The 8,511-nt window shown below is 45.3% G+C and overlaps 1 long non-coding RNA gene across 2 annotated transcripts; it reads left to right on the top strand.

Moving 5' to 3' along the window:
- The first annotated feature begins 809 nt into the window (after positions 1-809).
- On the top strand, positions 810-6,556 carry LOC139044575 (uncharacterized). 2 transcript variants are annotated; one of them, XR_011501639.1, is made up of 3 exons: positions 810-1,122; positions 1,450-1,553; positions 5,679-6,556. It is a non-coding gene; the product is annotated as an uncharacterized lncRNA (long non-coding RNA). The 2 variants fall into 2 exon arrangements; XR_011501640.1 differs by lacking the exon at positions 5,679-6,556 and adding an exon at positions 4,251-4,378.
- Positions 6,557-8,511: the final 1,955 nt, after the last annotated feature.

Here is an 8,511-nt window from a genome sequence, read left to right on the forward strand (position 1 = left end):
ACAGAGGAGGAAACAAATTCAGAGAGGCCAAGTAGCTTGCCTCAACTTCTCCAGCTGTTACCTGGGAAGAACCAGGTATTGAATCCAGGTTTCATCAGTGTTGCAGACTCATAGAAACACATGAAACCTAACACACAAGAAATAACTGCGGTCGGCGTGTGCCCCACCTGAGTGGTGCTGGTGATGACGGCTCTGGGTGTGGACGTGTGTGAATGTGTTGGGGGATGGTGGGTGGGGTCCTCGGGAGAGTCGAGGGCACAAGTGAGAAGCTTGCAGAGGGGCCTAGCCCTTCATGGTGGTGGGCCACGGCATGGATGAGATGCAGTTGGCTTAAGGCACCCTTCACACATTCGTAATTCAAAATAAAATATCATTACAAAATAAGTGGCAGACAGACCAAGGATGTTCAGATTTTTCCAATGGTGACTCCATCAATGTTTTTTGGAGCAAGTGTAAAATATTAAATTCTATCATTTTTTTCTCATTCTCTTGGGTGCCCTGCTTTTGCTGATGCACTCAGTGCACGTCCCTGTAGGACCCACCTTCACGCCAGCTCTGAGGCCTAGGGAAGCTCGCTCAGCTATGTGGAGGGGGCAGTGATATGCCCCACCTGGAAGACCAGCAGTGCCAATCATGGTTAGGGAGGTGAGGAGGCTGAAAACGCAAGTGAGTCACTGCTCTAAGGATTTCTGGAGTGCCCGCTAGCCCCATTCCTGGGCTCTGAGTCAAGAATGTCATTGAAGACATAGGACAATAGAGAGTGAAAGGAAAGATGTTCCCTGGTGTCAGATACCCTGGCCAGCCAGGGCAGGTGCTTGGCTTTTGTTCCTGCTGCTGGCCAGATCCCTGTGCCCTGCCCCACACCCCAAAGCCTCTCTCAACAAAAGCCACAGCCAAGCAGCTCAGGCTCCTCCTCCAGCACATCCAGGACTGCTCCGACTGAGAACAGGAACAGCCCGCTTCCTCCCGCCGACCCCTTGTTTCAAGGCTAAAGCTACAGAGGCAGGAGCCACATCCTGACAAAGGGAACCATGAAGCAGGGCCTCACATGCTAAGGTTTTTTTTTACCAGAGGAGGACAAGGATATTGTTTTTGTCTGAAGAAAACTTTCAAGTGTCCCAGGTAAGCTTCTCCTCTCTGGGAATAGGATCAACAACTAGGTGAGCTGGGTTTTCATAGTGTCCTTGATAAGTCCCTGGGAAACCAAACCCTGGAGGCGAAACTCCATCATGCCCTGGTGGAGACACCGACCTGGACTGACCTGGACGCTCCCTTCTGGGCGGCTCGGGGGAGGCGGCTCCCAGAGAGCTGGTGATGGTTGGTCATTCTGTCATTCAGGGTCTATTCAGGCCCCTCCCCTCCCCACTGGAGAGGGGCTCTTCTTACTGTTCACCAACACTGGATTTTAGTTCTGAAGGGCAAAGAAGCCTTGCCTCCTTGTGATTTCAGGGGGGAGATCCAATTGGACTATTTGGCCCTGAACCATCCTGATGAAATGAACATCACAGGCAGCCTCGAAGGAGCCAAGACAGCACCACACAGCAGCCTCACAGGTGAGTACGGAAGAGACAAAGGGCAGCCTTATCTTTGAAGCCTGGGGAAGTTGGCTATACGGGCTGTTCGCAAGGACACAAGACTCAGATGTGTTGAAATAATAGCATAACAAAAGAAGTTGTCCATCATTGACAGTTTGCCGCATCGGGCACTGTACCAAAAACTTTTACTTGCAATATCTTAATGATGCTGTGAATGCAGGTACTATTCTTATCATCCATTATGCAGTTGGAGAAGTAGCTTACCCAAAGTCACATAACCAGTAAGTGGCAGAGGTGGCTTTCCAATTCTGGTCTTACTTCAAAGCCTGGGACTTTAACCACTGTCCTAGGCTGCGTCCTCCGCAGCACAGCTTAGGTTTCTTTCATCATGACTTCTTTCCTGCATCACTGCTCATTACCAGTAATTAAGGGTCTTCCCAAAATGGAGACGAGAATCGCCCTGGGCAGTGCCTTGGAGCCCACACACCCATTATTCACTTTTATCAACTCTGGATCTAGACAAAGAGCGGAGTGGTTGCTGGGAATGTATCTCTTAAATTTCAAGTTTGTGTGTTATTGTTGGTGGGAGGAGGAGAGGGGGAGAAACAGAGACAACACATGGAGCTAGATTTCTTCAAGGCCTCTATTTCAACCAGTGTGGGGAAAGTGTTTTGTTTTTTTTTAAGAACGCAAAGCCTGGAAATCAGATGGCCTTGTAGCGGGAATCACGACAGAGTTAAACAGCTTAACACTATATTTAGGATATGCCTGCACTTAAAAGAAATAGCTTTGTTTGTTTGTTTTTTTTAAAGGGTGTGTTTTCATTTCCTATGAGTCAGAAAATATCCAAATTACCAAGAATCTCATCTCAGTTCTAGTTACGAGAGCAAAAAATCAGAAACAATCCAAATGATCAAAAATAGGAGAATAACAAATTATGGCATATTAAGCAGATGGAGTATCATATAATGATATCATAAAGACTAGGTGAGTCACATAGGAAGGTGCTTATGCAAAATTTTTTGAATAAAGTTTTGAATGAAAAGCCCTATATACACACATAGGCAAAACATATAGAAAATATATTTTTTATAGTGGTAGTGAGATTATGAGTGACCTTTTCCTTCACAGATTTTCTCTATTGCTTTTGTAACGTTTTGTGACACACAAAAAACTTGAAATGTATACAGTTATATGGTGGCATGTACATTTTGGCTTATTTGCCTTGCAACTCTGTATCCAAATGTGGCAAAGAGCTTTTCATTTGAACTCACAAACTGCTGCATGGAATTTACATATTCCTTCAAATATATAACACATATCTATTGCTGTTAGACAAATTGGAATGAATTCTTCAGGTTAGAGTCTCTTTCATCCAAATTTAATTATGCCCCGTTTATCAGTAATACTTTATCTTTCTTGGGTAGGAACCAACGTTAGAAAAGCATAAGGAGAGTTCCCAGCCCCCTGCAGTTCCTTCAATACAGTAGCAAGACCCAATTCTCTCTGGCATACCACCTCACTTTTCATCTTTCCTGGAAGGCTGGAAAATGGATTATCCGGAGATCCCCAGGCCTCCTTACCCGTTACGAAGGCTGAACCCCTGCAGATCAGGTCACTGCCTTCTCTCAGGGTCGCAAGGGCTCGGGAGTCTTCCCATGGAAGAAGTGAGCATTCATGGCAACTCTCCTCCATTTGCTTTCCCAGAAAGCAGATGCTCCCTGTGGACCTCCCTAGTGGAGTAGAAAAGCTGATTTTATAGTCCCTAAGAGTCGATGTCATTATTTATTTATACTCTATTCTTTGTTCTAAAGATTGAGAGATGCTCTGGGACAAAAGCCAAGGCATCGCAAAACCAAACTTTACAAAAAGTTAAATGGCACAAAACAAGGAATGGGAAGTGGGTGAGAGTGGCGAATTTTTAAAGTCCCGCAGAAGAAACCTACAATAAAGAACAAAAAACTTGGTGGCCAGAGTAAATAGTAAAGCCAAAGCCTGTATAAACTAGCAGAGCTCATTTCTAAGATTTGAGAGGTGAGAGCGAGTCGTGAACTGCGTGTGGCTCGAGGACCTGAGAAAGTTACACAGCACGCCTGAGAGCCTTTCCCACTCATTTTAGGTGGTTAAAAATCTTCTAGGAAGGGGGCATGATACCTGTTTTCAATGCACTCCTGTATCATTTACTCTCAATTTGCCATGTAATCATATCCTATTATCACTTTTTAAAGTGTGTGCATTGCTTCCTCTAGATTATAGACTCCGTGAGGTCAAGAAGACTATTTTATGCTTTTTCTATATTGTCCTACAACCCCCAAGCTATAGACCCTAAAATAATGTGTGTGCTTCTTAAGTGGAAATGGAATTTAATTCTTAGTCCCATAGGCCAAATCAAGTATAATCTTAATTTACATCTATTCTCTAGTTACTAGAAGACAACATGGAAGCCCTTTCTGTGTTTAAGAGAGAGCAAGCAGAACAAGAGATCTAGAGTAATAAAAAATTGTAGTCGGAGGGGGAAGAGAGAACCCAAGCGAGAAACAGGAGACAGTCCAGTAGGGGCTTTCAAGTAGAGGATTAGCCACTGAAGAGATGTGAGCAGTTTTGCCAGACTTTGAGACTAGCAACACTTCGTTGCGGCACATTTTCTTTACATTTATTACATTCTTATTCCTCGGCAAACTATTCTGCCTTGTTCCTTTTTAATGTCTTGGGAAGGTGCTAAGGCAGTCTTGGAATGTTCTGGAAAGAAGTACTTTGTGAGGAAACAGCAGGAAGACAAAACATGATGGCAGTCTTCAAGCTAAATAAGCCAGCAATTAATCACTTGCTGGCTGGGTTCCGAGACACAGATATGCTGGCCATCCCTACGAAGCCGTCATCCACTTTAAAAACAAAGATGAAAAATCCTATTGCCTGGGTGCTGGTTCATATTTCTAATATGCTCATCACCGTGCTTTCAGCAACAATATTTAACCCTATTGGGGTGGTGACAGGGTTCACTTCAGATAATGGTGTCCTTGATCACAGCATGATTCAAGTAGTTACTCGGCAAGTGTTTTATTGTGAAATATGGTTTTCCCAGAGGCTTGGGATGGGATGGGGTGGGGGTGAGGGTGCTGATGCAGGATGTGGTCAGCCCATCGAAACCTGGCTCATTGGAAGGCCACAGAGCTATATTATTTCACTGCATGTACCTGGGAGTTTAATACCCAATTTATGAGTCCAAACAACAAGAGTTCCACTGGAAAGACAACGTTTCAAATCCTGAGTATCTCCTGAGTTGAAAACAGACTCACCATCACACAGTGTGCTCCCCTCTCACCCCTGTTCCTATGAAGCATCCACCCAGAAGCTCCTCCATGCCTCCCGCCCAGGCGTGCCCAGTTGGCCCCTTGGGAGACAGAAAGGAGAGTCCTTCCTTGGGCACACACACAAAGGGCATTTTACCTTTCCCATCATTAGCTTTCCTCTGGAGACAATGGGTTCCACAGTGGTCCTGCCCAGAGGCTCCTCAAGAATGAATGGGGCTGACCTGCCTTCACTTACACCGGCTGCAAGGCCTGTGAGCAGTATTCCTTATTCTGTCCGCTTCCCCTCAACTCAGCAACGCATCCAAACACAGTTTGAGAATGCAGCAACAGAAACTCATTTCCAAGGGCCAGTGTTTTGCTTAGAAATGAAATGTGAATCTATCGCTTTGAAACATTCTTTGCCTCTTGTGCACAGGTGATTAATGACTCCGGAATTGTTACTTGAGGGTCTGTGTCTGGACCATTTGTCCAATTAACAAATGTATTTTGAATGTCTTCTATGTATGGGGTACTGTTGCAATGCAATGAATGGCCTCCAGGGGGATGGAACTGGGAATTTTCATTTCAAAAGGAAAAAAGTTACTTTCGGTTTCCCTAAGGACTCAATGCAGGGGGAGAAGGGCTTAGGGCTGAGGAGCAGAAAGAGGACCAGAGGAGAAGGGGGGCACTATACACACTCCACCTCGTTTACTTGTGAGGAAGTGTGTAGGGATGGGAATTAGGCGAACCATCTCCATTAAGGATGAAGAAATTGCAGCTCAAGTGGTAAAATTAACCCGGGGTCTCAGTGAGTGGTGGAGCAGGATGCAACGCTGGCCCCTCTGGTTTCCAGACCCAGCACTGCACTGCCTGCCCCGCAGGAGAGCTGAACTGGATGGGGTTGAACTCAACCAGCTGAATGACCTCGAACAAGCCACTGAACCTCTCTAGGCCTTGAGGATTTCAAGCCTCCTTCCTGCTCTGAATCAGCATTTCCAGTCAGGGCCTCAGCCTTGGCAGGCCCTGATAAGGCCCTGACTCAACTCTTTGTTCTCCATGGCCTTGGTAACAGATGGAAATGAAACTCTCACAGGCAGCAGGAACCAATCTTATCCTCTAGGTCGATGCCCATTTGTCAAAAATTTGGCAAAAGTTGCATTCCTATTAGCGAACCCTCAACATAGCTTCATTCATTGTTTGGCACACAAAATTTATGACATCTGTCGAAGGAATGTAGCTCTGAAAACTCTCAATGTCAAAAAGTATATATAATGGAAGGAACATTTCTTGCGCCGCCTGACATTTCTAATTTCTTTCCAAATCCCTGTCTCCAATTCTGGGAATGATGGCTCCCTGAGCACCCAGTGCTTTTTGTTTTGATTGGAGAATTCAGATTTTTTTTTCTGTATGTACATCTGACTGCAGATTAAGAAAAAAAAAATCACTTCTACAAATAGTGTTGACAAGTTGGAAAAATTGTTAACATACACTCAGACATTTGTTCAAATAAAAGACATTTTTTTCCCCTAGATTAAAAGAAAAATCAGGCCCAAAGTATTAAACTCTGGAAGATATGTACCAGCATACCCCAAAATTCGAGTTTGTTTCTGCTAACAACCTCTAGAAGCAATAAGGAGAGAAATCGTTGCCTTCAATGCCAGTCTCAAAAAGTTCAGAATGTATCCACAAAGCACTTTTCCTTTTTTGTTAATAAACGACTGTAGCACTCTCATCACAGATGTCATCGTTTTTGGAAGGCACTTATGTTCCTACCCTGTACCCCTTCTCTCACTGTGGAGTTCCAGTGTTGTACCCTGAATAAGGCAACTTTGCCAGCTGTTCCTTCTGAAATCCGGGCCTGCTAAATTTCAGCAATGGAATTTAGAACACGAATCTTGAATTCTTTGTCTGACTTCATGGTTTTCTAAATGGTGACCACATCAGCTTCCAGCCTCAGTGTCTCCAATGAGGAGCCCTAATCTCTGAGCGGCCTGTTCAGGTTATCACCCTGGGGACAGACCCAAGGTGTGTGCCACATGGAGATTGGGTGTTCTCCCTTTTCTATTTATCAGAAAGATCAGGTAATAATCATTCTTCGACTTGCATGATGCTTCCTTAATTCATGGATTTCCTCTGACCCCTGGAACCCAGGGAGGAAGTCAGGCGATAAACCACTCGTGGTCATGACAGCTGCAAGCTGACTCAGCCTACACCCTCCCAGCCGAAATTGCTGCTTCGTCTCTTTCTCCCTATGTCTAGTAGTTGCTTTTCCTCTGCTGTAAAACATCTGAAACAAGTGGAAGAATCCAAACGGGGCTTATGGAGTCACACAGGCCTAGGTTTGAAGTCCGACCCCACTCCCTGTGAGCTACAGGGCTGCAAGTAGGTTGACCCAGCCTCCTTGAGCCTGTTTCCGTGTTAGTAAAACGGGGACTGATGTGAAGCTGAAATAACATGGGTAAGGTGCTTATTACAGGTTTTGGCGTATGGCATCCGAGAATAGTATTAACAATCATCATCATCATCTGGGGCAAAGGGAGTGTTGTCCCAGCTTGTCCCAAGCTGGCTATTAAACATCCTCTGTGGTGGTCTCTGGAGCACGTGTGGCACGCTGAGGACAGCAGCAGTTGGTGGTTATCAAGCATACCTGAGGGGCTGTGCTATGTACTTCATTACACGGGTTATGCATTCGAGTCCCATGATAACCTATGTGCTAGGTGCTAATCTTGGCCCCGTTTCATAGATGAAGAATCTCAGATTTTAGGAACTTGACAGGCTAGGCAGCTAGTAAAAGGGAAGCCAGATCTGGCTCCCAACGTGGGAGTGTTGGGTCCAGGAAAGGCCTCTAGGACTAGAGGTGAGGCAGAGAGGCCTTGTCTGTCTAGCTGAGGAGGGCAGGGTGAGCCCAGGGAGGTGAAGATGCGGCAAGGTCGAGACCCAGAGCGTTGATTTGCCTTATACCCTTTTTTTCTGTGGAGAAAAACCTGGTCAAAGGGCTTGGAAAAACAGCTACAGAGATGTTCAATACTTTTCAATGGAAATACTACCCGAGCATCCACAGGCGTTCTCGTTTATCTCCATTCTGCTGTGTTCACTTTTCCTGAGAATGCCTTTTCTCCCTGCAGCACAAGTTTGGCCAACTAATGTTGTTACTCATCTATCTGGTTGGCTTCAAGTCTTCAAGAGTGATCCGTGATACTTTGTTTCCTACTCTGAGAAAATGACCAATGTATTGGAATTTAGAACTCAATGTAAAAGCAGAAAATCACAAAGACCCTTTAAAGCAGTACTTTTAAGTAGAATCACACTGCTGGGGACAAAGCAGATTTGGTGCATTACCCCATAATTTGTTGATCTGTATGTTTGGCACTGCTGAAGACTAACACATGAGGCACAGTCGTCAAAGTAGTAAAACCACTGCTGAAGGGCCTACAGGGAAGTGCAGATACAGACAATAGACGATAACTGGAGGTAGTCTTCTGGAAAGGGTCTTTCCTGCTGGGTTGTAACTTGAACTGACCGAAGGGATGCTGCCTTGAGTTGTTCTGGGAGGGTAACACATGGAACCCCGTTTCCCCCTGGACTCTGGGATATCGTTTTGCTTTCAGAAACCACCCATCAGGGAAGGTGGGTCAATCATGCGATCTAAAGTTCACGAAGTAAAAATAAACGACAGGACCACCAGA

This window comes from Equus asinus, chromosome 2, assembly GCF_041296235.1.
Source record: "Equus asinus isolate D_3611 breed Donkey chromosome 2, EquAss-T2T_v2, whole genome shotgun sequence".
NCBI lineage: Eukaryota > Metazoa > Chordata > Mammalia > Perissodactyla > Equidae > Equus > Equus asinus.